Genomic DNA, 8,462 nt, shown 5'->3' with positions numbered 1-8,462 from the left:
ACGCAGTGACGGGGGCAGCCCCGCCCCCCCCCAACACTCAGCGAGGCCCCGGTGAGCACCAGGACACGCCAGTCAATAACCTGCGGGCAGCCACTCTCTCACACACACACACACACACACACACACACACACACACACACACACACACACACACACATCATTGACAGCCTGTAAATGTTAAGAGGAACATCGAGATGAGGGGAAGAAAGGACGTGATGAGCGGGTGGATGGAGGAGGAGAGCGCTCCAGGACTGGGAGAACTCCTATTATGGGCTGTTGCGTCTGACAGCGACAACCCTGTTGCTGCTGGAGGGACTTGATGACCCAAGTGACCCGGAAAGCAAGGCGGGGTCTGCACAGCTGTGGTCACCGTGGTGATCCCACACCGTGCAATTAGTGCACGTAATCAGAGGTGCCTGCTTGGTGTGTGTGTGTGTGAGTGTGTGTGTGTGTGAGTGTGTGTGTGTGTGTGTGTGTGTGTGTGTGTGTGTGTGTGTGCAGGGGTTTGTATGCTTATTTCAACCAAACAGTGAGTTACAATCCGACAACAGAGAGCTCTGGGTAATTTCCCATCAGGCCTCATCAGGAACAGCGGGGGGCCGAGAGCCTCGCCACATCAGCTCACCCTCGGACCTGGGTAGAAAATTACCGTGATTAAACAGCGACGTGAGAGAGAAAGAGGGGGCCCCGAAGAGGGGGAGGGGGGCAGCGGACACGTGTGATGGGAGGACCGGCAGGAAGAGAAAGCTGCCACAGAACGACAGAAAACAGCAGCATCAGGAGGCCACACTGATCCTGAGACAGACCTGCCACACAGTTCTGTGGGGGGGGGGACAAAGAGAGGGGTGAGGGGACAAAGGGGGGGGTGAGGGGACAAAGGGGGGGGTGAGGGGACAAAGGGGGGGGTGAGGGGACAAAGGGGGAGGGGCAAGAGAGAGAGGGGTGAGGGGACAAAGAGTGTAACCAGTCTCTCTTGTCTCTTCCAACCTCCTCAGCAGCTGTGATTGTGTTGGATTGAACAGTGACTCTGGATCGATGTGGTCAATGTGGGAGCAGGCAGACGGTGGGAGCAGGCAGACAGGTGTGAGCAGGCAGACAGGGTGGGAGCAGGCAGACAGGTGGAGCAGGCAGACAGTGTGGCAGGCAGACAGGTGGGGCAGGCAGACAGGTGTGAGCAGGCAGACAGGTGTGAGCAGGCAGACAGGTGGGAGCAGGCAGACAGGTGTGAGCAGGCAGACAGGTGAGAGCAGGCAGACAGGTGGGAGCAGGCAGACAGGTGTGAGCAGGCAGACAGGTGAGAGCAGGCAGACAGGTGGGAGCAGGCAGACAGGTGGGAGCAGGCAGACAGGTGAGACACCGGTGCCATTACACCCAAAATGGAGTTTGTTTAGTCATCTGTTGCTTTTCTCTCTCACGCACACTCACACACACACACTCTCACACTCACACACACACACACACACACACACACACACACACAACACACACACACACACACTCACCACACACCACACACACTCACACACACAGACACGCACTAACACACACACTCACACACTCACACACACACACTCACACACTCACACTCACACACTAACACACACACACACACACACTCACACACCTCTCACACTCACACACACACACACACACACTCACACCACACACACACACTAACACACACACACACACACACTCACACACACACACACACATACACACTCACACACACCACAACAAACCACACTAACACCACTCTCTCACACACACACACACACTCACACACACACACACCTCACACACACACACACACCTCACTCACACACTCACACACACACATTGACAGATGAAAGATCAGCACTGAACAATGTTGCTGAATGTCCCGTTAGATTAAAGAAACAATTCCCACGTCACCGGGATCGTTGTTCTCCGGGGGCTCTTTCAGGACTTCCATCCTTGGAAATCCTTCTTTCTACATGGAGTTTCTGCTCCTGTTCTCCCCACTCAGTCCTTGGACCCGAGAGCCTGGAGGCACTGGGAGTTAGAGGAAGGAGACTGGGAGCACCAATACTTCAATATAGAGAAAACCACTGAAAGAACAGGAGGAAAACTTGGGAGGACAGACGGACGTATGCAGGACAGGGCCCCATCACATGTACTGTATCTTTGAAGACACACACCACACACCAACACACACACAACACACACGCACACACACACCACACGCTCATGTAAAGTCCCACACGATGCGCTCATGGCGAGGAGGGAGAGAGCGACTTTGCATGGATGACCCCATTGGGCTTGTGCCAGTTCTGGAAGTGCCTGGAGCCAAAGTGTAGACCTGGAAATGCACACACATACATCCACACCACCACACACACACACATCACACACACACACACCACCACACACAGGCACACACACATACACCACCACATACACACCAGCATACACATACACACACCACACATACACATACACACACACACACTCACACACACAGCACACCTACACAAACACACCACACACACATCACACACACACTCACACACACGCACACACACACACATACACACACACACACATACACCACACACACACACACACACTCACCACACACACACACTCACACACACACACTCACACACACATACACACTCACACCACCATCTGCTGCCTTTAATAACTGAAACGAGGCTGTTTGGTTCCAGCCGTCAGCAACAACAGCAACGATGTCTGAGAGCAGGTTTGGATGGAAACAGGAAACGAGAGATCATCACCGCTCAGGGAAGATGAAACCTCCCCCTCCTCTCTCTCTCCATCCCCCCTCTCTTTCCTCTCCCTCTCTATCTCCCCCTCCCCCCCTCCCCCCCTCCCCCTCCCTCTCTCTCCTCCTCTCCCCCCTCTCTCTCTCCCTTCCCTCTCATCTCCTCTTCCCCCCTCTCTCTCCTCCTCTCCCCCTCCCTCCCCCCCCCCTCCCCCCTCTCTCCTCTCCCTCTCCTCTCTCCTCTCCCTCCTCTCCTCTCCCCCTTCCCTCTCTCTCATCCCCCTCCCTCTCCTCCTCTCCCTCTCCCCTCTCTCTCTCTCCTCTCCCTCTCTCTCTCCTCCTCTCTCCCCCTCCCTCCCCCTTCCCCCCTCCCTCCCTCCCCCTCCCTCCCCCTTCCCCCTCCCTCTCTCTCCTCTCCCCTTCTCTCTCCTCTCCCCCTCTCTCTCTCCTCTCCCTCTCATCTCCTCTTTCCCTCTCTCTCTCCTCCTCTCCCCCCCCCCTCCCCCCCCTCCCTCTCTCTCCTCTCCCCCTCCCTCTCCTCCTCTCCCCCTCCCTCCCCCCTCTCTCCTCCTCTCCCCCCTCCTCCCCCCCTCCCCCTCTCTCCTCTCCTCTCTCTCCTCTCTCTCCCCCCTTCCCTCTCTCTCATCTCACTCTCTCTCCTCTCCTCTCCCTCTCTCTCCCCTCTCTCTCTCCTCCCCCTCTCTCTCTCTCCCTCTCCTCTCTCCTCCTCTCCCCTCCCTCCCCCTTCCCCCTCCTCTCTCTCCCTCTCCCCTTCTCTCTCCTCTCCCCCTCTCTCTCTCCTCTCCCTCTCATTCTCCTCTTCCCTCTCTCTCTCTCCTCCTCTCCCCCTCCCCTCCCCCCCCCTCCCTCTCTCTCCTCCTCTCTCCCCCTCCCCCTCCCTCTCTCTCCTCCTCTCCCCCCTCCCTCCCCCTCTCTTTCCTTTTCCTGTCTTTCTCCCCTGCTGCGTACAGGAGTCCGTCTGACTTTTGATCCTGACATCTGCGTCTTGCAGGAATGTCTGTGCTCCCTCTGCCCTCTGATGTTGCTCCAGGAACTAATGGAATGTGAAAGAGACAGACGGGCTTCTCGTCTGAAAAATGCTGCCCTCTCTCCACACACCCGCGCATGCATGTAGTGGTGTGTGTGTGTGTGTGTGTGTGTGTGTGTGTGTGTGTGTGTGTGTGTGCTTCGATTTGACCCTCTTCCTATAGCGTTCACCTCCTTGCAAATCAAAGGAGGACAAGAGAGGGAAGAGAAGAAGATCATACATGAGTTTAACACGTCGGTTTAGGAGCATGGAACGTGTGTTTGCTTCCACTGACCTCTGAGCCAGGCAGCATGGGTTAATAGCACGAGTCCTTCACTTTCTCTCCCTCCTTTACTCTCCCTTGTTCCACAGAGAGTCTGAAGGTCTAAAAGGGTGTTTACAATCCACTAATCTGACTTCAAAACCAGCTTAACTCTGGGAGACATCAAAGGTGCGCGCGTGATGGCCCCACTGATCCCAGTAAGGGGGGGATGCACGATAGACTGGAAACACCGGGGAAAAGGGGGGAACAAGATATTTCTGGGTCTTGTGATGCTGTGAAATAAAAAACAAGTTTACTGAGAATGAAAAGGGTTGAGGACAGCGGAAGCTGTGGCTTTGGATCAATATTATCAGGAATGAGGAAAAATCCAAGAAAAGCATTTGCTCATTAACGAGGTGCTTGTTTCCACTGACAGACATCTGATAGTCTGTGATTAAATTATCATAAAAGGCCTCAGACGGCAGCTCTCATGTCTGCGTTAAAACATCTGCGCCTGCTTTTAATAAACATGCTCATTAATAACTGATCGGCTCGATCTTCCCGTCCCAGGAAGTGGACGCTAACTAACGAAGAGCAGCTCATTTAGACAAAACTCGCACGAATATCTGCACAGGAGAAAACGCAGGAAGGTAAAATTAGCCCGTAATAAATGAACATTGTGGGAATACATTTGGCATTAATTGTCATCCAAAGGTTTCGGTTCATTACGTTTCCATTAAGTTTGACAAAATCTATTTGTGCTCACTGAGGTATGCTGGCTTTGTAAGGTAAAACACAGAAATAACTGCAAGTATCGCTGGGTTTCACAGACCCATTAACATCAGACGGAGGAGAGAAGCCTGTTCTGGGGACGTTATCAGGAGATTCAACATTAACAGATGTATCTTCCTGCTCCTCGAACACAGAAATAATGCAAATGATAATAAATTACCATGTAATGAAGAGACGGAGATGAACTGATGCTGCTTGCATTAGTGAGAGTGTGTGTGTGTGTGTGTGTGTGTGTGTGTGTGTGTGTGTGTGTGTGTGTGTGTGTGCGTGCTGAATATGTCTCAGTGCAAAGTTCTTTTGTGATTTTCAGTTTGTCCCACATTTCTATTGAGCTATCAGGGACGGACATGTGAGACTGCCCCGAGCAAACATCTGCTCACACATGTACGCGTATGTATAAACGTACACAGGATGACGTGCGCGCCCACGCTGGACCAGCTGAAGCCAAAGAAAAACACAATGAAGGCAAACAGAATTGAAAGGAGGCAAAAAAAAAGTGTTTATTAAGCACCAATTTTATGTAAGGAGGAAACGAAGGGCCGTGTGTGTGTGTGTGTGTGTGTGTGTGTGTGTGTCTATGTGTGTGTGTGTGTGTGTGCGTGTGTGTGTGTGTGTGTGTGTGTGTGGAAGAGAGCAACATGAGACAGAGAGACTCGGGTGGACAGACACTGATTCCCCCAGGTGCATGTTGGGTAAGTCTTCAATAATCTGGAGTGACAGGGAACAGAAGGAGCCGATTTCTCCTCATGTCATATCCTCTTTCTCTTCTCGCTTCCTGCTTCTTGTCAACAGGACTTTAAACTGGTGTTTGTTAAATTGGATGTCAGGGTCAGCAGAGGACTTTGTTACATCGAATGCTTGTCTGTCTGTGTTGGTGTGTTCCACTGCGCATAAATGCGAGAGTGTGTGTGTGTGTGTGTGTTTAATGCTGTCGTTTAAATGTGGTAACATGCTGTCTCTTGGTATTAGAGGGTCGGGGTAACTGAATCAACCCTGCGATACTGTAGCTTCCATATGTAACACAGTTCTGATAAAAACGCCTCCATGTCGCTGATTCACTCTGGTGAAAACAAAAGAATGGTCACAGGCAGGATGGCGAAGCCCCCGAGCCTCCGCTGCCCAGCCAGGCCACTGCAGCAGGTCCACCCTGCCTGTCCAGGAAGCCTCAGATGAGTAGGAAGCCCCTGGACATCCCTGCTAATCACTCATCCCTTAATAAGTTCTTTCTAAATGACCTTAGAGGGAACAAAACAAGAGTCAGACCAAACACACGGCCAAACAAGGCCCTCAGGCTTCAAACCAATTTAAACCCCGATTAGGTTTTCAGATACTCTCATGAGGTAAGTGTGTGCCCCCATACACGTGTGTGTGTGTGTGTGTGTGTGTGTGTGCGTGTGTGTGTGTGTGTGTGTGTGTCCCACGGCCCAACAACCAGCTCTTCTGTTTAAACAGGAAAGGTCATTCCCTGTCTGAGTCAGTGTGTGTTATTGTCCCGATTAGTGTGTGTGAGTCTGTTTTGACTGCTATTGTTGCCGTCTCGGAGGCCTCTGACCTTCGACTGTAAAGAGGAGGAAATAAAGCGGCATCACTTTATCATCGTTGTCATTTTGATGCATCTGTTGGACGACTGCTGCTCCTCAATACTGGCTGTGGAGATGGAAGCCGCAGGACCAGCCCAGGAAGCTGTGTCGGGACGGGGACCAGGCCTTCGTGAGCTTCTCCAGAAGCTTTAACGAGCGTCATGTAACGAGCATGGACCAATTAATGACATCTATAGTAACAGTGGGTTCAAAATCAGGTCCAATCAAAACGCATTTAGATGCCAAAGTAAAGAAAAGGCGGAATGGTGACAAACCCGCAGCAGCTGGCCACGCCTCCATTATCAGGGTCCCGGGGCAACAGGTCAAAACAGGTCCCACCTGAATGGGGCCTCTCTCTTTCTCTCTATCTCCCCTTCTCTCTCTTTCCGTTTCTGCTCCCTCCCTTTTCTTTATAGTCATGTCCCACATCTCTGCCACAGCAAATGGGAGCAGGTCAGCATGTGTCAGATTATTTCTGTGGGCCAGATGGGATCGAGCGGAGGTGACCCACCTGATGCAACCACAAGGTAGCCAGAGATCTGTTCCCTTTTAGAGCAGCGGAGCGACGCGACAAACATGCAGGTGCACGCGCGTAACGCCATAGATGAGGGACGCAGACCTGGAAGCTGCCACGTTTCCGCCCGTTCCCTCCCTGCTCTGCCTCTAGGTGGCAGTGTTGTCATGTCAACCTCAGCATCCAGGCTTCAATTTCCACAAGAGAAAAAAAGTCTCATCTCTGCGAAAATAGTGATTTCTGCTCAAACTGTTGAGTTACGCACACATTTATATGCAGTATGATACTTTTAGCGGGGAAAATGTTTCAAAATTGAAGATATTCATATTCCGTGTGGCATTCATTTGTTCAGATACAGAAAACCAACAACTTAACATCTATTTCACTGAACATCACAAGAAATGCAGCATTTTTCTGCTGCTTTAGAGATGGATTAGCAATTCAGATGAAAAGAGAAACCTCCAGCTGTCCTTTCTGAGCAACAATCAAGTCAGCTCTTGTCTAATACTCTTTAAAAGGAGGAAGCGACTGGGATGGCAGCTGTACTGCTCATGCCACAGTGAGGTCATCGCAGCGCTGACGTATGGCAGCGGCCTCACAACCACGTCTGCATTCAGAGATTTCTGTCAGGGTTTTGGGCTCAGTTCTAAGCTAGCTGTGCGTGCGGAGCCCAACTTGTTCCAGCACTAAGCGAGCAAGAAAGAAATGCGTGTTGTGCGTGTTTGTGTGTGTGCACAGGCACAGAAACACAATGAGACTCATTATTGTATCCTAGAGATGAGAGAAGTGCAACGTGAGCGTTGGCACCCTTCAGAGACAATGAATCATGTACGCATGTACACATTTCCCACAACAATGCAGCAGAAGCTCTTGAAACGACCCGCGTGCGTGCGTGCGTGCGTGCACACACCTCCGCCAGCCGAGCCGAGCCGAGCCGAGCGTGCATTCGTCAGCCTTTGGCAGATGGTATTTAGGATTCTGGCTAACTTACCGCTTCATGCACAGGTGCGGCGTTCCCAACTGGAGGCCCAAAGTCCTTCGCTGAACGCGGAGTCCATCGCCGGTAAAGGTGTTTCTCACGTTTGCAGGCCTCACCCACACGGGCAGCAGCAGGAGGGCGATGGCGAGGCATTAGAGCCAGACAGGAGCCTTTATGCAGAGCTCACACACGGGCAGGCTGCCTCTTGCGCCCTCGCTTTCCCCTCCTTCCCTGCTTCGGGAACAAGGGTTCACCCGGACTCCTCCAGCCTGACAGCGAACGCAGCACTATGTCACGGTGTGCACTGATTGTCTTATCTGCCCATTTATCACAGTTGAATTGGAACCAGCCTTGCCTGAAACCTGCTTTCAGACTTTGTACGGGTGACTTGGGCTGCATGATGCTGCAATTGTTCAGCTGTCGGAAATGGGGGTTCCGTTGCAACGGCGCTCCGGGTTATTTTAACATAGCTCCTGCATTTAGTGCTGCACTTCTCTGCTCTGTGAGGGATGCACAGCTAATTACAAGTATTCCGCCACTC

This window comes from Takifugu rubripes, chromosome 13 (assembly GCF_901000725.2).
Source record: "Takifugu rubripes chromosome 13, fTakRub1.2, whole genome shotgun sequence".
In the NCBI taxonomy this organism is placed as follows: Eukaryota; Metazoa; Chordata; class Actinopteri; order Tetraodontiformes; family Tetraodontidae; genus Takifugu; species Takifugu rubripes.
This window is presented reverse-complemented; position numbering follows the sequence as displayed.